General features: G+C 36.0%; 1 long non-coding RNA gene across 1 annotated transcript; it reads right to left on the bottom strand.

The window, feature by feature from the left end:
• Positions 1 to 645: 645 nt before the first annotated feature.
• Positions 646 to 3,832, bottom strand: LOC136686981 (uncharacterized). The gene is made up of 3 exons (XR_010800397.1): positions 3,702 to 3,832; positions 3,507 to 3,573; positions 646 to 1,870 (listed from the first exon to the last, which is right to left on the bottom strand). It is a non-coding gene; the product is annotated as an uncharacterized lncRNA (long non-coding RNA).
• Between the last annotated feature and the right edge of the window lie 19,104 nt (positions 3,833 to 22,936).

The raw sequence follows: 22,936 nt of genomic DNA, 5'->3' as shown, positions 1-22,936 counted from the left end.
AGTGACCGTAAAACATCATGAAAAATGTAATAAAAAATATGTAATCTGGATTGCTAAAACTTTGTATTTCAAATATCATCAGTGAACCCAACATGTTACTGACTTAGAGTCAGTTTTGTGTTGAACATGACCCTTTAAATACAAACCGGATTCCAAAAAAGTTGGGACACTAAACAAATTGTGAATAAAAACTGAATGCAATGATTTGGAGGTGCCAACATCTAATATTTTATTCAGAATATAACACAAATCACAGATCAAAAGTTTAAACTGAGATAATGTATCATTTTAAGGGAAAAAATATGTTGTTTCAAAATTTCATGGCATCAACAAATCCCAAAAAAGTTGGGACAAGGCCATTTTTTACCACTGTGTGGCATCCCCCCTTCTTCTTACAACACTCAAAAGATGTCTGGGGACAGAGGAGACCAGTTTCTCAAGTTTAGAAATAGGAATGCTCTCCCATTCATGTCTAATACAGGCCTCTTGGGCCTTCTTTGTCACACCTTCCTCTTTATGATGCGCCAAATGCTCTCTATAGGAGAAAGATCTGGACTGCAGGCTGGCCATTTCAGTACCCGGATCCTTCTTCTACGTAGCCATGATGATGTGATTGCTGCAGAATGTGGTCTGGCGTTATCTTGTTGAAAAATGTAGGGTCTTCCCTGAAAGAGATGACGTCTAGATGGGAGCATATGTTTTGAGCATATGTTTTGAACATATGTTTTGAACCTGAACATAGTTCTCTGCATTAATGGTGCCTTTTCAGACACGCAAGCTGCCCATGCCACAAGCACTCATGCAACCCCATACCATCAGTGATGCAGGCTTCTGAACGGAGCGTTGATAACAACTTGGGTTATCCTGTCCTCTCTGGTCCGGATGACATGGCGTCCCAGTGTTCCATAAAGAACTTCAAATCGTGACTCATCTGACCACAGAACAGTCTTCCATTTTGCCACACTCCATTTTAAAAGACCCCTGGCCCAGTGCAAATGTCTGAGCTTGTGGAGCTTGCTTAGAAATGGCTACCTCTTTGCACTGTAGAGTTTCAGCTGGCAACGGCGGATGGCACGGTGGATTGTGTTCACTGACAATGCTCTCTGGAAGTATTTCTGAGCCCATTCTTTTATTTCCTTGACAGTGGCATTCCTGTTCAAGGTGCAGTGATGTTTAAGGGCCCGGAGATCACAAGCATCCAGTAGAGTTTTATGACCTTGACCCTTATGCACAGCAATTGTTCCAGATTCTCTGAATCTTTTGATGATGTTATGCACGGTTGATGATAACTTAAAAATCTTTGCTTTTTTACGCTGGGTAACACCATTCTGGTATCGCTGCACAACAAACATCTTTCTGCGCAACAATGGTGGAATTGGTGATCCTCTTACCATCTTGGCTTCAGAGAGACACTGACACCCTGAGAAGCTCTTTTTATACCCAATCAGGTTGTCAATTGACCTAATTATTGTTAATTGGTCTTCCAGCTGTTCGTTATATGCTCAATTTCCTCCTTTTTGCCACTTATTGCTACTTGTCCCAACTTTGTTGGGATTTGTTGACACTGTGAAATTTTGAATGAACATATATATTTTTTAAATGTTACATTTACTCAGATTAAACTTTTGATCTGTCATCTATGTTCTATTAAAAATAAAATATTGACATTTGCCATCTCCACATCATTGCATTCAGTTTTTATTCACAATTTGTTTAGTGTCCCAACTTTTTTGGAATCCGGTTTGTAAATAAAATTTAATTCAAAGTCCATCAGTTTCTTTAAAGCAAGGATACACACGGATGCATGGTCCAGGACTTCTTGGTTGCTCTCTACGTTGACCACCCCTGGGGATTTGTACCAATGAGGCGTCTATAAAAATAAAAATTCCACAGTTAGTAACATAGCATGTGGAAATAAAGGTACAAAAAAGTTGCAATAAAAATTTTGTACACAAGAGGATACAGTAAGGGGAAGATCAGATGACATCATGGGCAAGACAATTTTTAAAACTAAACATAGCACAAAAATAAGGATATTTTTGTTTGGTAGATTATATCTTTGTTGTAACAATGTTTCTTGGCAATAAATCTTATACTGTTGGAATCATGTTAATTTCCCTTTGAAATGGTGCCACATTTATAAGGAACATGCATTTGTGGGATGAGCAGTAGAAATGAGTATGTGGGTTGTGCCAATGAAACATTAGCCCAATCCTCTCTGCCGATGCCAAAGATTACTTGCAATGACGATAAACCTCATTTTTCAAGTGAAGGAGATGCCACATCACACCATCACACAAAATAAGCTGTTTGGCACTGGCAGTGAGTATTTGACAAATTTTTCACTGGTGCAATCCACATACTCAGCTCTACTACTCATCTCACAAAAGCATGTTTCTTACAAATGTAGCACCATTTAAAAGAGAAATTAACAGTAATGGTATAAGGTTTATTGGCAAGAAGCACTGTTACAACAAAGAAATAATCAACCAGACAAAAATTTTCTTACTTTTTGTGCTATGTTTATTTTTATTTTTCTGCAAGTAATCAGAGCAAATGAGTGAGGTAAAGGGTGAATTACATTAATAATTACAGTTAGATAATGCAGCATGTCCTATTTGGTGCTAAAAATAAACACTAATACTTTGACATTGTATTTTGTTATGGCTTTCATAATGTCATTTCGTATCATATATCTCCATTTCTTTTAGGCATATCGAGATATGAATTTTTGGTCATATCGCCCAACCCTAGTTGTCGCTTGCTCACACTTTTTGTAGTGAAGACTGAGGATAGATATTAATATGAACTCAACTAAACCATTTTTTTCAAAAGTACTGCAATTTCAATTTGATACCTGATCTAAAAGTCATGTATACTGATATGCTATGCAATATTTCAATGTATCATAGTAATCAGAAAATCCTGTATTTGACCTTTAATTTCACATATCAAAAGCACAAATTTCAACTGCATCAAATAATTCCCACAATGACCCTGATTAGAATTAAATGGTTGCAACAGATGAATGAATGACAGTAAACAGTAACTGCCCTTCATAATAATTTCATAAAGAATTATCCAACAGAAACGGGTCAAAATATTAAAAAGCAATTACCTTCAGATAATTTTAGAATTTTTTAATCCATTTTCATACATGGGGTTTCTGCATCAGTAAAGTTATCATATTTCAAGGTTTTTATATATAATAATACTTTTAATTACAGGTAAGATAACATGAAATAGAGGCTAGTTTAATTCAGAGAAGGAAGTAAACAAGTAGAGAGAGAGAAAGAAAGAAATTTCCTGTCGATATTGGAAATTGGAATTTTAGTACAAGGTGAATAGGGCTGCCTTTCCAGAAATTAATGGAGGCTTGAGCAAACATAGGTCACTTGTCCTTCCACTGTCAGCAAATATCTTGCATTGGTCAAAAATTCCACTGTAATTAATTCAAATGTTAAACTTTTGTCATTCTGGAGTATCTTGCAATTATATATACATACCCAGAATAAACATCTGAGGACTCACAAGCAGGTTAAGGGTTTCAAAATCAGCAACTGTGGCACTTGCCTAAATGATGAGAATATAAATTCTTTTAAGTCTTCAACATTTACCATTGCACTTTTCAATGACATGTCAAATTAAAACCTATATGATATAGCCTAGGTCTAGTTTCAGTTTTGCTGTTTTAATGATACCTGTAAATGTGAGCCTTAAATGCAGCCAACTTCCTGAAAGTCATGGCACGACGAGACTCTCCACATTTAAAACATTTAGTACAGAGAAATAAGATGTCATTTCATATGCATTACAAAAACCAACACACTACATTTGTGATCACAGAACTGGTAGCCAACATTTAGTATTTAGAAACTTTAAATGCAATACTCTTAAACTCTGATAAACAATTAAAATGTACACTCTATATAAACTAAATAACAAAAATGGGAGTCTCAAATCAGATTTGGAATGGTATGGAGCCCCTAAAGGGACTGGGGGGAAAATTTAAAAAAGACTATTGATTTTGTGTTCCCTTGCAAACATTATTGCATTCCCTCGCAAATACATTGCGCTCCTTTGCAAATGTTTTATGATACACAATTGTCTTTGTTACGGAGCCCCTAAAGGGACTGGGGAAAAAAAGACTTTGGCGTTCCTTCGCAAACACAATTGCGTTACCTCGCAAATACTTTGTGGGCTCCGTAGTACTGTGCTTGCTGTTGATTATGTGCTTGCTGTGCGTGTCAGGTGAACTATGGAGCAGCTCGTTGAAATTTACTTTGATCTTGGACTGAAATATAAAGACATAGCATTTCTTCTCAACAGAGAACATGGATATGTTATTGGGGAGTGCCAACTGAAACGTTTGATGCTGTGTTGTTAATTGCTTAGCAAAGAGGATGAGAGAATTTAAAGTGCAAGCGCATGGACAAAGGTTACGTGAACAGTATAGAGATACAGACAATGAACACAGTTTTGTGGGCGGCACGGTGGCTTGGTTGGTTAGCGCTGGGATCTTGGGTTCAAGTCCCATCTGGGTGGAGTTTCCATGTTCTCCCCGTGTCTGCGTAGGTTTCCTCCGGGGGCTCCGGTTTCCTCCCACAGTCCAAAAACATGGAGGGTAGGTGAATTGGCTTCTCTAATAACTGTCCTGGTGTGTGAATGAATGTCTGTATGTGTGAGCCCAGATATGGATTGGCGCTCTGTCCTGGGTTAAACCCTAGTGCCCGATGCAGTCCTCCAGGTGGACGGTCGTTTCTGGTTGAGAGTACGCTGTGCGCTGTGGCTGCCGCTTCTCGCCAGTGTGTGTGTGTGTGAATTGAGCGTTCTGAGCAGTGTAGATTGTAAAGCGTCCTTGGGTGTCTAGAAAGGCGCTATGTAAGTGTAACGATAATAATAATAATAATAATAATAATAATAACAGTTTCCAATCAGTGGGAGAGAAAGGAGAGTGAACACCTAAATAAATCTGTAGCTATTGGTAGTGTACTGGAGTAATGTGTGTGTGTGTGTAAACGTCAGTCAGAAAAGGGTATCCTGTTTTTACTGCATCTTTATTTAAAAAAAAAATAAAGATGTCTGGAGTCAGCGCGCTGAGCCACGTCTCTGTAAAAATTAGCCCGCAGTGTGCCCTGAGATCTTTGTGTGTTGCGCCTTACACCCTCCATCTTGTTATTGAATGACTGGATTTTTAAGAGTCTTTGCTTGTTAAGGTTTTTAATTAACATTCTTAGCTTGACCCCTACCCCAGTCAATAACAATAAAAAAAAACACAGCCTTCCACACTTTTTCTTTCTTTCATGAAGCAGCCTACGTCTCATACAACTGTTACTATGGAAATACGGCGTTCTGATTAGAACTTTCAGGATGCTACATAACATATATAAACCTGTTGCTGACAACTTCTGATGTTAGGCAGTTCCTTACAGATGTATACATATGTATTCCTTACAGACGTCGCACTGGCAACGAAACTGTGTGTTAGTAGAGATAAATAAATACATATATATCTGTTTCAAGTGGCTGGATTTCACTGGAAACTGCAGTGTCCTGATGTGTTGACTGAGCCACAAAGACAATTGTGTATCATAAAACATTTGCAAAGGAGCGCAATGTATTTGCGAGGGAACGCAAAATCAATAGTCTTTTTTTTTTCCCCCCAGTCCCTTTAGGGGCTCCGTAGAATGGAGCTCAAAATTCTGCAGCAAAATACAGTAGCCTATAATTCTCAATACAGCACAAAGTAAAATCTATTTCACTCCCCCCATCTTGCACCTCATTCACACCTGACACTCCAAATATATATTAGCTAATAATCTGGAATGGAGTTTGTCTGTAGCTAACATTACATGTTTACAATGTCTACAACATCTACGTTTACAATTCTCTGTTATAATGAACGTAGCTAATTTTTGTTTAGCTAATTTTTGTTTAGCTAATACAAAAATAAATTGTACCATTGCCCAAGGGGGGGGGTATTTTGGAACTAATGTAATTACGAATGTAATTTTGGAACTAAGCTATATTTACGTTGTCAAAACAATAAAATAAGTGATAAATAAATGGTGTAAATAAGTTACTCACCTTTAGATGCCATTTGCAGTCCTCAGCCTCCCCAGCTCACAATACAGTGAAATACTGTAAAGCTAGCTTCATTGCTGCTTCCAGTCTGTTACCCAAGATACATTACAATACACAGTAAAATACTGTATTCAAAAATACATTACAATACAGTAGCAAACTCGCTACAGCATTTATTTATAGTGTGTTTTGTATTCTTAAGACGGCAAGCATATACCTGTCAAATGGCTTGAAAATGTTGGTAACCCACTGATGGTAGGCCACTGCTGGTCCACCATTGGACCGCTCAGATTATTGCCCACTTAAGAACATCTCAGTAGTTTTTGATCTCTTAAAACTAATTTTAAATTATTTTGATGATTTCTTATTCTATAATTTTACATTTTGGTCATGGTATCTCACAACTGAATTTTGTTATGTTATGTCAATATGGCATCAGAATAATGTTTTGAACACTGCATTTTGGTTTCTTAACATTGCAGCTTGGGGCAGCACGATGGTGCTGCAGGTACTGTCGCTGTCACACAGCTCTAGGGTCCTGGAGCGGCAGGTGACTGTGAGTAGTTTGGTGTGTTTTTCCTGTGTCCACGGGGGTTTCCTCCAGGTGTTCAGGTTTCCTTCCAAGGTCCAAAAACACATGTTGTTAGGTGGATTGGTGACTCAAAAGTGTCCATAGGTGTGAATGCATGAGTGTGTGTCACCCTGCGAAGGACTGGCGACCCCTCCAGGGTGTGTTCCTGCCTTGCTCCCAGTGATTCTGAGTAGGCTCAGGACCCACTGCGACCCTGAACTGGATTAGCGGTTACAGACAATGAATTAATTAATTAATTAATTTCAGTATGGTAGAGTATCAGAATGATGTTTGGAATTTTTTATAAAATTCAACTTGGGACTGCAACAGGTAGTGTTGCTGTCACACAAATCTAGGGTGCTGCAGCTGTAGGTTCGAACCCTGCTCCGCATGACTGTCTGTGATTAGTTGGGTGTGTTTTCCCTGTGTTCATGTGGGTTTTCTCCGGGTGTTCCAATTTACTCCCATGGTCCAAAAACACATGTTGGTAGCTCAGTTGGCTACTCAAAACTGTCCATAGGTATAAGTGTGTGAATGAGTGTGTGAGTGTGTGTCGCACTGTGAAGGAAAGTGCCCCACTGATTCCAGGTAGGCTCCGGACCCACTGCAACCCTAAAGTGGATAAGCAGTTACATTTAATAAATGAATGAACGAATGTTGCATCTTAAACCAACTAAGTATATCCAATATTGTTAGAATGTCACATTGAGTTGACATTTAGATTATGATGTTTATCATACACTGGGTTTTTATTACCAATACCTAACAAATAAATGTAGGTATTTTACATCAAGATGACATTAAATTTGAAGTACTAAACCCCACGACCTAAAGCCAACAAAATATCAATGTCTATTGATGTTAGCCTAATGTTTACCAGGCGTTGGGTTTTGGTCACCCTATATTATAACTTAAAGTTGCCATTTTTTTATATCAACTTGACATCAGGATGTGACGTTTGGAAAATGTTGGATTTTGGTTACATAACATCACAACTTAAAACCAACAAATTTTCAATGTCTATTGATGTTAGAATGGCAGGTTGAACTGACGTTAAAATTCAGACGTTTATCAGACGTTGGGATTTGGTCACCATACCTTACAGCTTAATGTTGGTAATTTACGTCAATTTGACATCAGGATGTGATGTTTGGAAGATGTTGGATTTTGGTTACATAACATCACTACTTAAAACCAACAAATTATCAACGTCTATTGATGTTAGAATGGCAGGTTGAACTGACGTTAAAATCCAGACGTTTATCAGACATTGGGATTTGGTCACCATACCTTACAGCTTAATGTTGGTAATTTACATCAATTTGACATCAGGATGTGAAGTTTGGAAGATGTTGGATTTTGGTTACATAACATCACTACTTAAAACCAACAAATTATCAACGTCTATTGATGTTAGAATGGCAAGTTGAACTGACGTTAAAATTCATACGTTGGGATTTGGTCACCATACCTTACAGCTTAATGTTGGTAATTTACGTCAATTTGACATCAGGATGTGATGTTTGGAAGATATTGGATTTTGGTTACATAACATCACTACTTAAAACCAACAAATTATCAACGTCTATTGATGTTAGAATGGCAGGTTGAACTGACGTTAAAATCCAGACGTTTATCAGACGTTGGGATTTGGTGGCCATACCTTACAGCTTAATGTTGGTAATTTACGTCAATTTTACATCAGGATGTGATGTTTGGAAGATGTTGGATTTTGGTTACATAACATCACTACTTAAAGCCAACAAATTATCAACGTCTATTGATGTTAGAATGGCAGGTTGAACTGACGTTAAAATTCAGACGTTTATCAGACGTTGGGATTTGGTCACCATACCTTACAGCTTAATGTTGGTAATTTCCGTCAATTTGACATCAGGATGTGATGTTTGGAAGATGTTGGATTTTGGTTGCATAACATCACTACTTAAAACCAACAAATTATCAACGTCTATTGATGTTAGAATGGCAAGTTGAACTGACGTTAAAATTCAGATGTTGGGATTTGGTCACCATACCTTACAGCTTAATGTTGGTAATTTACGTCAATTTGACATCAGGATGTGATGTTTGGAAGATGTTGGATTTTGGTTACATAACATCACTACTTAAAACCAACAAATTATCAACGTCTATTGATGTTAGAATGGCAAGTTGAACTGACGTTAAAATTCAGACGTTAATCAGACGTTGGGATTTGGTCACCATACCTTACAACTTAATGTTGGTAATTTACGTCAATTTGACATCAGGATGTGATGTTTGGAAGATGTTGGATTTTGGTTACATAACATCACTACTTAAAACCAACAAATTATCAACGTCTATTGATGTTAAAATGGCAAGTTGAACTGACGTTAAAATTCAGACGTTGGGATTTGGTCACCATACCTTACAGCTTAATATTGGTAATTTATGTAAATTTGACATCAGGATGTGACGTTTGGAAGATGTTGGATTTTGGTTACATAACATCACTACTTAAAACCAACAAATTATCAACGTCTATTGATGTTAGAATGGCAGGTTGAACTGACGTTAAAATTCAGATGTTTATCAGACGTTGGGACTTGGTCACCATACCTTACAGCTTAATGTTGGTAATTTACGTCAATTTGACATCAGGATGTGACGTTTGGAAGATGTTAGATTTTGGTTACACATCATCACTACTTAAAACCAACAAATTATCAACGTCTATTGATGTTAGAATGGCAGGTTGAACTGACGTTAAAATCCAGACGTTTATCAGACGTTGGGATTTGGTCACCATACCTTACAGCTTAATGTTGGTAATTTACGTCAATTTGACATCAGGATGTGATGTTTGGAAGATGTTGGATTTTGGTTACATAACATCACTACTTAAAACCAACAAATTATCAACGTCTATTGATGTTAGAATGGCAGGTTGAACTGACGTTAAAATTCAGACGTTTATCAGACGTTGGGATTTGGTCACCATACCTTACAGCTTAATGTTGGTAATTTACGTCAATTTGACATCAGGATGTGACGTTTGGAAGGTGTTAGATTTTGGTTACATATCATCACTACTTAAAACCAACTAATTATCAACGTCTATTGATGTTAGAATGGCAGGTTGAACTGACGTTAAAATCCAGACGTTTATCAGACGTTGGGATTTGGTCACCATACCTTACAGCTTAATGTTGGTAATTTACGTCAATTTTACATCAGGATGTGATGTTTGGAAGATGTTCTATTTTGGTTACATAACATCACTACTTAAAGCCAACAAATTATCAACCTCTATTGATGTTAGAATGGCAGGTTGAACTGACGTTAAAATTCAGACGTTTATCAGACGTTGGGATTTGGTCACCATACCTTACAGCTTAATGTTGGTAATTTACGTCAATTTGACATCAGGATGTGATGTTTGGAAGATGTTGGATTTTGGTTGCATAACATCACTACTTAAAACCAACAAATTATCAACGTCTATTGATGTTAGAATGGCAAGTTGAACTGACGTTAAAATTCAGATGTTGGGATTTGGTCACCATACCTTACAGCTTAATGTTGGTAATTTACGTCAATTTGACATCAGGATGTGGCGTTTGGAAGATGTTGGATTTTGGTTACATAACATCACTACTTAAAACCAACAAATTATCAACGTCTATTGATGTTAGAATGGCTGGTTGAACTGACGTTAAAATTCAGACGTTTATCAAACGTTGGGATTTGGTCTCCATAACTTACAGCTTAATGTTGGTAATTTATGTCAATTTGACATCAGGATGTGAAGTTTGGACGATGTTGGATTTTGGTTACATAACATCACAAATTAAAACCAACAAATTATCAACGTCTATTGATGTTAGAATGGCAAGTTGAACTGACGTTAAAATTCAGATGTTAATCAGACGTTGGGATTTGGTCACCGTACCTTACAGCTTAATGTTGGTAATTTACGTCAATTGGACATCAGGATGTGACGTTTGGAAGATGTTGGATTTTGGTTACATAACATCACTACTTAAAACCAACAAATTATCAACGTCTATTGATGTTAGAATGGCAGGTTGAACTGACGTTAAAATTCAGACGTTTATCAAACGTTGGGATTTGGTCTCCATAACTTACAGCTTAATGTTGGTAATTTACATCAATTTGACATCAGGATGTGAAGTTTGGAAGATGTTGGATTTTGGTTACATAACATCACTACTTAAAACCAACAAATTATCAACGTCTATTGATGTTAGAATGGCAAGTTGAACTGACGTTAAAATTCAGATGTTGGGATTTGGTCACCATACCTTACAGCTTAATGTTGGTAATTTACGTCAATTTGACATCAGGATGTGATGTTTGGAAGATGTTGGATTTTGGTTGCATAACATCACTACTTAAAACCAACAAATTATCAACGTCTATTGATGTTAAAATGGCAAGTTGAACTGACGTTAAAATTCAGACGTTGGGATTTGGTCACCATACCTTACAGCTTAATGTTGGTAATTTATGTAAATTTGACATCAGGATGTGATGTTTGGAAGATGTTGGATTTTGGTTACATAACATCACTACTTAAAACCAACAAATTATCAACGTCTATTGATGTTAGAATGGCAGGTTGAACTGACGTTAAAATCCAGACGTTTATCAGACGTTGGGATTTGGTCACCATACCTTACAGCTTAATGTTGGTAATTTACGTCAATTTGACAACAGGATGTGATGTTTGGAAGATATTGGATTTTGGTTACATAACATCACTACTTAAAACCAACAAATTATCAACGTCTATTGATGTTAGAATGGCAGGTTGAACTGACGTTAAAATCCAGACGTTTATCAGACGTTGGGATTTGGTGGCCATACCTTACAGCTTAATGTTGGTAATTTACGTCAATTTTACATCAGGATGTGATGTTTGGAAGATGTTGGATTTTGGTTACATAACATCACTACTTAAAGCCAACAAATTATCAACGTCTATTGATGTTAGAATGGCAGGTTGAACTGACGTTAAAATTCAGACGTTTATCAGACGTTGGGATTTGGTCACCATACCTTACAGCTTAATGTTGGTAATTTACGTCAATTTGACATCAGGATGTGATGTTTGGAAGATGTTGGATTTTGGTTGCATAACATCACTACTTAAAACCAACAAATTATCAACGTCTATTGATGTTAGAATGGCAAGTTGAACTGACGTTAAAATTCAGATGTTGGGATTTGGTCACCATACTTTACAGCTTAATGTTGGTAATTTACGTCAATTTGACATCAGGATGTGATGTTTGGAAGATGTTGGATTTTGGTTACATAACATCACTACTTAAAACCAACAAATTATCAACGTCTATTGATGTTAGAATGGCAAGTTGAACTGACATTAAAATTCAGACGTTAATCAGACGTTGGGATTTGGTCACCATACCTTACAACTTAATGTTGGTAATTTACGTCAATTTGACATCAGGATGTGATGTTTGGAAGATGTTGGATTTTGGTTACATAACATCACTACTTAAAACCAACAAATTATCAACGTCTATTGATGTTAAAATGGCAAGTTGAACTGACGTTAAAATTCAGACGTTGGGATTTGGTCACCATACCTTACAGCTTAATATTGGTAATTTATGTAAATTTGACATCAGGATATGACGTTTGGAAGATGTTGGATTTTGGTTACATAACATCACTACTTAAAACCAACAAATTATCAACGTCTATTGATGTTAGAATGGCAGGTTGAACTGACGTTAAAATTCAGATGTTTATCAGACGTTGGGACTTGGTCACCATACCTTACAGCTTAATGTTGGTAATTTACGTCAATTTGACATCAGGATGTGACGTTTGGAAGATGTTAGATTTTGGTTACACATCATCACTACTTAAAACCAACAAATTATCAACGTCTATTGATGTTAGAATGGCAGGTTGAACTGACGTTTAAATCCAGACGTTTATCAGACGTTGGGATTTGGTCACCATACCTTACAGCTTAATGTTGGTAATTTACGTCAATTTGACATCAGGATGTGATGTTTGGAAGATGTTGGATTTTGGTTACATAACATCACTACTTAAAACCAACAAATTATCAACGTCTATTGATGTTAGAATGGCAGGTTGAACTGACGTTAAAATTCAGACGTTTATCAGACGTTGGGATTTGGTCACCATACCTTACAGCTTAATGTTGGTAATTTACGTCAATTTGACATCAGGATGTGACGTTTGGAAGGTGTTAGATTTTGGTTACATATCATCACTACTTAAAACCAACTAATTATCAACGTCTATTGATGTTAGAATGGCAGGTTGAACTGACGTTAAAATCCAGACGTTTATCAGACGTTGGGATTTGGTCACCATACCTTACAGCTTAATGTTGGTAATTTACGTCAATTTTACATCAGGATGTGATGTTTGGAAGATGTTCTATTTTGGTTACATAACATCACTACTTAAAGCCAACAAATTATCAACGTCTATTGATGTTAGAATGGCAGGTTGAACTGACGTTAAAATTCAGACGTTTATCAGACGTTGGGATTTGGTCACCATACCTTACAGCTTAATGTTGGTAATTTACGTCAATTTGACATCAGGATGTGATGTTTGGAAGATGTTGGATTTTGGTTGCATAACATCACTACTTAAAACCAACAAATTATCAACGTCTATTGATGTTAGAATGGCAAGTTGAACTGACGTTAAAATTCAGATGTTGGGATTTGGTCACCATACCTTACAGCTTAATGTTGGTAATTTACGTCAATTTGACATCAGGATGTGGCGTTTGGAAGATGTTGGATTTTGGTTACATAACATCACTACTTATAACCAACAAATTATCAACGTCTATTGATGTTAGAATGGCAGGTTGAACTGACGTTAAAATTCAGACGTTTATCAGACGTTGGGATTTGGTCACCATACCTTACAGCTTAATGTTGGTAATTTACGTCAATTTGACATCAGGATGTGACGTTTGGAAGGTGTTAGATTTTGGTTACATATCATCACTACTTAAAACCAACTAATTATCAACGTCTATTGATGTTAGAATGGCAGGTTGAACTGACGTTAAAATCCAGACGTTTATCAGACGTTGGGATTTGGTCACCATACCTTACAGCTTAATGTTGGTAATTTACGTCAATTTTACATCAGGATGTGATGTTTGGAAGATGTTCTATTTTGGTTACATAACATCACTACTTAAAGCCAACAAATTATCAACGTCTATTGATGTTAGAATGGCAGGTTGAACTGACGTTAAAATTCAGACGTTTATCAGACGTTGGGATTTGGTCACCATACCTTACAGCTTAATGTTGGTAATTTACGTCAATTTGACATCAGGATGTGATGTTTGGAAGATGTTGGATTTTGGTTGCATAACATCACTACTTAAAACCAACAAATTATCAACGTCTATTGATGTTAGAATGGCAAGTTGAACTGACGTTAAAATTCAGATGTTGGGATTTGGTCACCATACCTTACAGCTTAATGTTGGTAATTTACGTCAATTTGACATCAGGATGTGGCGTTTGGAAGATGTTGGATTTTGGTTACATAACATCACTACTTAAAACCAACAAATTATCAACGTCTATTGATGTTAGAATGGCTGGTTGAACTGACGTTAAAATTCAGACGTTTATCAAACGTTGGGATTTGGTCTCCATAACTTACAGCTTAATGTTGGTAATTTATGTCAATTTGACATCAGGATGTGAAGTTTGGACGATGTTGGATTTTGGTTACATAACATCACAAATTAAAACCAACAAATTATCAACGTCTATTGATGTTAGAATGGCAAGTTGAACTGACGTTAAAATTCAGATGTTAATCAGACGTTGGGATTTGGTCACCATACCTTACAGCTTAATGTTGGTAATTTACGTCAATTTTACATCAGGATGTGATGTTTGGAAGATGTTCTATTTTGGTTACATAACATCACTACTTAAAGCCAACAAATTATCAACGTCTATTGATGTTAGAATGGCAGGTTGAACTGACATTAAAATTCAGACGTTTATCAAACGTTGGGATTTGGTCTCCATAACTTACAGCTTAATGTTGGTAATTTACATCAATTTGACATCAGGATGTGAAGTTTGGAAGATGTTGGATTTTGGTTACATAACATCACTACTTAAAACCAACAAATTATCAACGTCTATTGATGTTAGAATGGCAAGTTGAACTGACGTTAAAATTCAGATGTTGGGATTTGGTCACCATACCTTACAGCTTAATGTTGGTAATTTACGTCAATTTGACATCAGGATGTGATGTTTGGAAGATGTTGGATTTTGGTTGCATAACATCACTACTTAAAACCAACAAATTATCAACGTCTATTGATGTTAAAATGGCAAGTTGAACTGACGTTAAAATTCAGACGTTGGGATTTGGTCACCATACCTTACAGCTTAATGTTGGTAATTAATGTAAATTTGACATCAGGATGTGATGTTTGGAAGATGTTGGATTTTGGTTACATAACATCACTACTTAAAACCAACAAATTATCAACGTCTATTGATGTTAGAATGGCAGGTTGAACTGACGTTAAAATCCAGACGTTTATCAGACGTTGGGATTTGGTGACCATACCTTACAGCTTAATGTTGGTAATTTACGTCAATTTGACATCAGGATGTGATGTTTGGAAGATATTGGATTTTGGTTACATAACATCACTACTTAAAACCAACAAATTATCAACGTCTATTGATGTTAGAATGGCAGGTTGAACTGACGTTAAAATCCAGACGTTTATCAGACGTTGGGATTTGGTGGCCATACCTTACAGCTTAATGTTGGTAATTTACGTCGATTTGACATCAGGATGTGATGTTTGGAAGATGTTGGATTTTGGTTACATAACATCACTACTTAAAGCCAACAAATTATCAACGTCTATTGATGTTAGAATGGCAGGTTGAACTGACGTTAAAATTCAGACGTTTATCAGACGTTGGGATTTGGTCACCATACCTTACAGCTTAATGTTGGTAATTTACGTCAATTTGACATCAGGATGTGATGTTTGGTATATGTTGGATTTTGGTTGCATAACATCACTACTTAAAACCAACAAATTATCAACGTCTATTGATGTTAGAATGGCAAGTTGAACTGACGTTAAAATTCAGATGTTGGGATTTGGTCACCATACCTTACAGCTTAATGTTGGTAATTTACGTCAATTTGACATCAGGATGTGGCGTTTGGAAGATGTTGGATTTTGGTTACATAACATCACTACTTAAAACCAACAAATTATCAACGTCTATTGATGTTAGAATGGCTGGTTGAACTGACGTTAAAATTCAGACGTTTATCAAACGTTGGGATTTGGTCTCCATAACTTACAGCTTAATGTTGGTAATTTATGTCAATTTGACATCAGGATGTGAAGTTTGGACGATGTTGGATTTTGGTTACATAACATCACAAATTAAAACCAACAAATTATCAACGTCTATTGATGTTAGAATGGCAAGTTGAACTGACGTTAAAATTCAGATGTTAATCAGACGTTGGGATTTGGTCACCGTACCTTACAGCTTAATGTTGGTAATTTACGTCAATTGGACATCAGGATGTGACGTTTGGAAGATGTTGGATTTTGGTTACATAACATCACTACTTAAAACCAACAAATTATCAACGTCTATTGATGTTAGAATGGCAGGTTGAACTGACGTTAAAATTCAGACGTTTATCAAACGTTGGGATTTGGTCTCCATAACTTACAGCTTAATGTTGGTAATTTACATCAATTTGACATCAGGATGTGAAGTTTGGAAGATGTTGGATTTTGGTTACATAACATCACTACTTAAAACCAACAAATTATCAACGTCTATTGATGTTAGAATGGCAAGTTGAACTGACGTTAAAATTCAGATGTTGGGATTTGGTCACCATACCTTACAGCTTAATGTTGGTAATTTACGTCAATTTGACATCAGGATGTGATGTTTGGAAGATGTTGGATTTTGGTTGCATAACATCACTACTTAAAACCAACAAATTATCAACGTCTATTGATGTTAAAATGGCAAGTTGAATTGACGTTAAAATTCAGACGTTGGGATTTGGTCACCATACCTTACAGCTTAATGTTGGTAATTAATGTAAATTTGACATCAGGATGTGATGTTTGGAAGATGTTGGATTTTGGTTACATAACATCACTACTTAAAACCAACAAATTATCAACGTCTATTGATGTTAGAATGGCAGGTTGAACTGACGTTAAAATCCAGACGTTTATCAGACGTTGGGATTTGGTCACCATACCTTACAGCTTAATGTTGGTAATTTACGTCAATTTGACATCAGGATGTGATGTTTGGAAGATATTGGATTTTGGTTACATAACATCACTACTTAAAACCAACAAATTATCAACGTCTATTGATGTTAGAATGGCAGGTTGAACTGACGTTAAAATCCAGATGTTTATCAGACGTTGGGATTTGGTGGCCATACCTTACAGCTTAATGTTGGTAATTTACGTCGATTTTACATCAGGATGTGATGTTTGGAAGATGTTGGATTTTGGTTACATAACATCACTACTTAAAACCAACAAATTATCAACGTCTATTGATGTTAGAATGGCAAGTTGAACTGACATTAAAATTCAGACGTTAATCAGACGTTGGGATTTGGTCACCATACCTTACAACTTAATGTTGGTAATTTACGTCAATTTGACATCAGGATGTGATGTTTGGAAGATGTTGGATTTTGGTTACATAACATCACTACTTAAAACCAACAAATTATCAACGTCTATTGATGTTAAAATGGCAAGTTGAACTGACGTTAAAATTCAGACGTTGGGATTTGGTCACCATACCTTACAGCTTAATATTGGTAATTTATGTAAATTTGACATCAGGATATGACGTTTGGAAGATGTTGGATTTTGGTTACATAACATCACTACTTAAAACCAACAAATTATCAACGTCTATTGATGTTAGAATGGCAGGTTGAACTGACGTTAAAATTCAGATGTTTATCAGACGTTGGGACTTGGTCACCATACCTTACAGCTTAATGTTGGTAATTTACGTCAATTTGACATCAGGATGTGACGTTTGGAAGATGTTAGATTTTGGTTACACATCATCACTACTTAAAACCAACAAATTATCAACGTCTATTGATGTTAGAATGGCAGGTTGAACTGACGTTTAAATCCAGACGTTTATCAGACGTTGGGATTTGGTCACCATACCTTACAGCTTAATGTTGGTAATTTACGTCAATTTGACATCAGGATGTGATGTTTGGAAGATGTTGGATTTTGGTTACATAACATCACTACTTAAAACCAACAAATTATCAACGTCTATTGATGTTAGAATGGCAGGTTGAACTGACGTTAAAATTCAGACGTTTATCAGACGTTGGGATTTGGTCACCATACCTTACAGCTTAATGTTGGTAATTTACGTCAATTTGACATCAGGATGTGACGTTTGGAAGGTGTTAGATTTTGGTTACATATCATCACTACTTAAAACCAACTAATTATCAACGTCTATTGATGTTAGAATGGCAGGTTGAACTGACGTTAAAATCCAGACGTTTATCAGACGTTGGGATTTGGTCACCATACCTTACAGCTTAATGTTGGTAATTTACGTCAATTTTACATCAGGATGTGATGTTTGGAAGATGTTCTATTTTGGTTACATAACATCACTACTTAAAGCCAACAAATTATCAACGTCTATTGATGTTAGAATGGCAGGTTGAACTGACGTTAAAATTCAGACGTTTATCAGACGTTGGGATTTGGTCACCATACCTTACAGCTTAATGTTGGTAATTTACGTCAATTTGACATCAGGATGTGATGTTTGGAAGATGTTGGATTTTGGTTGCATAACATCACTACTTAAAACCAACAAATTATCAACGTCTATTGATGTTAGAATGGCAAGTTGAACTGACGTTAAAATTCAGATGTTGGGATTTGGTCACCATACCTTACAGCTTAATGTTGGTAATTTACGTCAATTTGACATCAGGATGTGGCGTTTGGAAGATGTTGGATTTTGGTTACATAACATCACTACTTATAACCAACAAATTATCAACGTCTATTGATGTTAGAATGGCAGGTTGAACTGACGTTAAAATTCAGACGTTTATCAGACGTTGGGATTTGGTCACCATACCTTACAGCTTAATGTTGGTAATTTACGTCAATTTGACATCAGGATGTGACGTTTGGAAGGTGTTAGATTTTGGTTACATATCATCACTACTTAAAACCAACTAATTATCAACGTCTATTGATGTTAGAATGGCAGGTTGAACTGACGTTAAAATCCAGACGTTTATCAGACGTTGGGATTTGGTCACCATACCTTACAGCTTAATGTTGGTAATTTACGTCAATTTTACATCAGGATGTGATGTTTGGAAGATGTTCTATTTTGGTTACATAACATCACTACTTAAAGCCAACAAATTATCAACGTCTATTGATGTTAGAATGGCAGGTTGAACTGACGTTAAAATTCAGACGTTTATCAGACGTTGGGATTTGGTCACCATACCTTACAGCTTAATGTTGGTAATTTACGTCAATTTGACATCAGGATGTGATGTTTGGAAGATGTTGGATTTTGGTTGCATAACATCACTACTTAAAACCAACAAATTATCAACGTCTATTGATGTTAGAATGGCAAGTTGAACTGACGTTAAAATTCAGATGTTGGGATTTGGTCACCATACCTTACAGCTTAATGTTGGTAATTTACGTCAATTTGACATCAGGATGTGGCGTTTGGAAGATGTTGGATTTTGGTTACATAACATCACTACTTAAAACCAACAAATTATCAACGTCTATTGATGTTAGAATGGCTGGTTGAACTGACGTTAAAATTCAGACGTTTATCAAACGTTGGGATTTGGTCTCCATAACTTACAGCTTAATGTTGGTAATTTATGTCAATTTGACATCAGGATGTGAAGTTTGGACGATGTTGGATTTTGGTTACATAACATCACAAATTAAAACCAACAAATTATCAACGTCTATTGATGTTAGAATGGCAAGTTGAACTGACGTTAAAATTCAGATGTTAATCAGACGTTGGGATTTGGTCACCATACCTTACAGCTTAATGTTGGTAATTTACGTCAATTTTACATCAGGATGTGATGTTTGGAAGATGTTCTATTTTGGTTACATAACATCACTACTTAAAGCCAACAAATTATCAACGTCTATTGATGTTAGAATGGCAGGTTGAACTGACGTTAAAATTCAGACGTTTATCAAACGTTGGGATTTGGTCTCCATAACTTACAGCTTAATGTTGGTAATTTACATCAATTTGACATCAGGATGTGAAGTTTGGAAGATGTTGGATTTTGGTTACATAACATCACTACTTAAAACCAACAAATTATCAACGTCTATTGATGTTAGAATGGCAAGTTGAACTGACGTTAAAATTCAGATGTTGGGATTTGGTCACCATACCTTACAGCTTAATGTTGGTAATTTACGTCAATTTGACATCAGGATGTGATGTTTGGAAGATGTTGGATTTTGGTTGCATAACATCACTACTTAAAACCAACAAATTATCAACGTCTATTGATGTTAAAATGGCAAGTTGAACTGACGTTAAAATTCAGACGTTGGGATTTGGTCACCATACCTTACAGCTTAATGTTGGTAATTAATGTAAATTTGACATCAGGATGTGATGTTTGGAAGATGTTGGATTTTGGTTACATAACATCACTACTTAAAACCAACAAATTATCAACGTCTATTGATGTTAGAATGGCAGGTTGAACTGACGTTAAAATCCAGACGTTTATCAGACGTTGGGATTTGGTGACCATACCTTACAGCTTAATGTTGGTAATTTACGTCAATTTGACATCAGGATGTGATGTTTGGAAGATATTGGATTTTGGTTACATAACATCACTACTTAAAACCAACAAATTATCAACGTCTATTGATGTTAGAATGGCAGGTTGAACTGACGTTAAAATCCAGACGTTTATCAGACGTTGGGATTTGGTGGCCATACCTTACAGCTTAATGTTGGTAATTTACGTCGATTTGACATCAGGATGTGATGTTTGGAAGATGTTGGATTTTGGTTACATAACATCACTACTTAAAGCCAACAAATTATCAACGTCTATTGATGTTAGAATGGCAGGTTGAACTGACGTTAAAATTCAGACGTTTATCAGACGTTGGGATTTGGTCACCATACCTTACAGCTTAATGTTGGTAATTTACGTCAATTTGACATCAGGATGTGATGTTTGGTATATGTTGGATTTTGGTTGCATAACATCACTACTTAAAACCAACAAATTATCAACGTCTATTGATGTTAGAATGGCAAGTTGAACTGACGTTAAAATTCAGATGTTGGGATTTGGTCACCATACCTTACAGCTTAATGTTGGTAATTTACGTCAATTTGACATCAGGATGTGGCGTTTGGAAGATGTTGGATTTTGGTTACATAACATCACTACTTAAAACCAACAAATTATCAACGTCTATTGATGTTAGAATGGCTGGTTGAACTGACGTTAAAATTCAGACGTTTATCAAACGTTGGGATTTGGTCTCCATAACTTACAGCTTAATGTTGGTAATTTATGTCAATTTGACATCAGGATGTGAAGTTTGGACGATGTTGGATTTTGGTTACATAACATCACAAATTAAAACCAACAAATTATCAACGTCTATTGATGTTAGAATGGCAAGTTGAACTGACGTTAAAATTCAGATGTTAATCAGACGTTGGGATTTGGTCACCGTACCTTACAGCTTAATGTTGGTAATTTACGTCAATTGGACATCAGGATGTGACGTTTGGAAGATGTTGGATTTTGGTTACATAACATCACTACTTAAAACCAACAAATTATCAACGTCTATTGATGTTAGAATGGCAGGTTGAACTGACGTTAAAATTCAGACGTTTATCAAACGTTGGGATTTGGTCTCCATAACTTACAGCTTAATGTTGGTAATTTACATCAATTTGACATCAGGATGTGAAGTTTGGAAGATGTTGGATTTTGGTTACATAACATCACTACTTAAAACCAACAAATTATCAACGTCTATTGATGTTAGAATGGCTGGTTGAACTGACGTTAAAATTCAGACGTTTATCAGACGTTGGGATTTGGTCACCATACCTTACAGCTTAATGTTGGTAATTTACGTCAATTTGACATCAGGATGTGATGTTTGGTATATGTTGGATTTTGGTTGCATAACATCACTACTTAAAACCAACAAATTATCAACGTCTATTGATGTTAGAATGGCAAGTTGAACTGACGTTAAAATTCAGATGTTGGGATTTGGTCACCATACCTTACAGCTTAATGTTGGTAATTTACGTCAATTTGACATCAGGATGTGGCGTTTGGAAGATGTTGGATTTTGGTTACATAACATCACTACTTAAAACCAACAAATTATCAACGTCTATTGATGTTAGAATGGCTGGTTGAACTGACGTTAAAATTCAGACGTTTATCAAACGTTGGGATTTGGTCTCCATAACTTACAGCTTAATGTTGGTAATTTATGTCAATTTGACATCAGGATGTGAAGTTTGGACGATGTTGGATTTTGGTTACATAACATCACAAATTAAAACCAACAAATTATCAACGTCTATTGATGTTAGAATGGCAAGTTGAACTGACGTTAAAATTCAGATGTTAATCAGACGTTGGGATTTGGTCACCGTACCTTACAGCTTAATGTTGGTAATTTACGTCAATTGGACATCAGGATGTGACGTTTGGAAGATGTTGGATTTTGGTTACATAACATCACTACTTAAAACCAACAAATTATCAACGTCTATTGATGTTAGAATGGCAGGTTGAACTGACGTTAAAATTCAGACGTTTATCAAACGTTGGGATTTGGTCTCCATAACTTACAGCTTAATGTTGGTAATTTACATCAATTTGACATCAGGATGTGAAGTTTGGAAGATGTTGGATTTTGGTTACATAACATCACTACTTAAAACCAACAAATTATCAACGTCTATTGATGTTAGAATGGCTGGTTGAACTGACGTTAAAATTCAGACGTTTATCAAACGTTGGGATTTGGTCTCCATAACTTACAGCTTAATGTTGGTAATTTATGTCAATTTGACATCAGGATGTGAAGTTTGGACGATGTTG

This window comes from Hoplias malabaricus, chromosome 1 (assembly GCF_029633855.1).
Source record: "Hoplias malabaricus isolate fHopMal1 chromosome 1, fHopMal1.hap1, whole genome shotgun sequence".
NCBI classification, from domain to species: Eukaryota; Metazoa; Chordata; class Actinopteri; order Characiformes; family Erythrinidae; genus Hoplias; species Hoplias malabaricus.
Note: the sequence above shows the minus strand (reverse complement) of the source record. Positions and strands in the feature narration are given on the sequence as shown.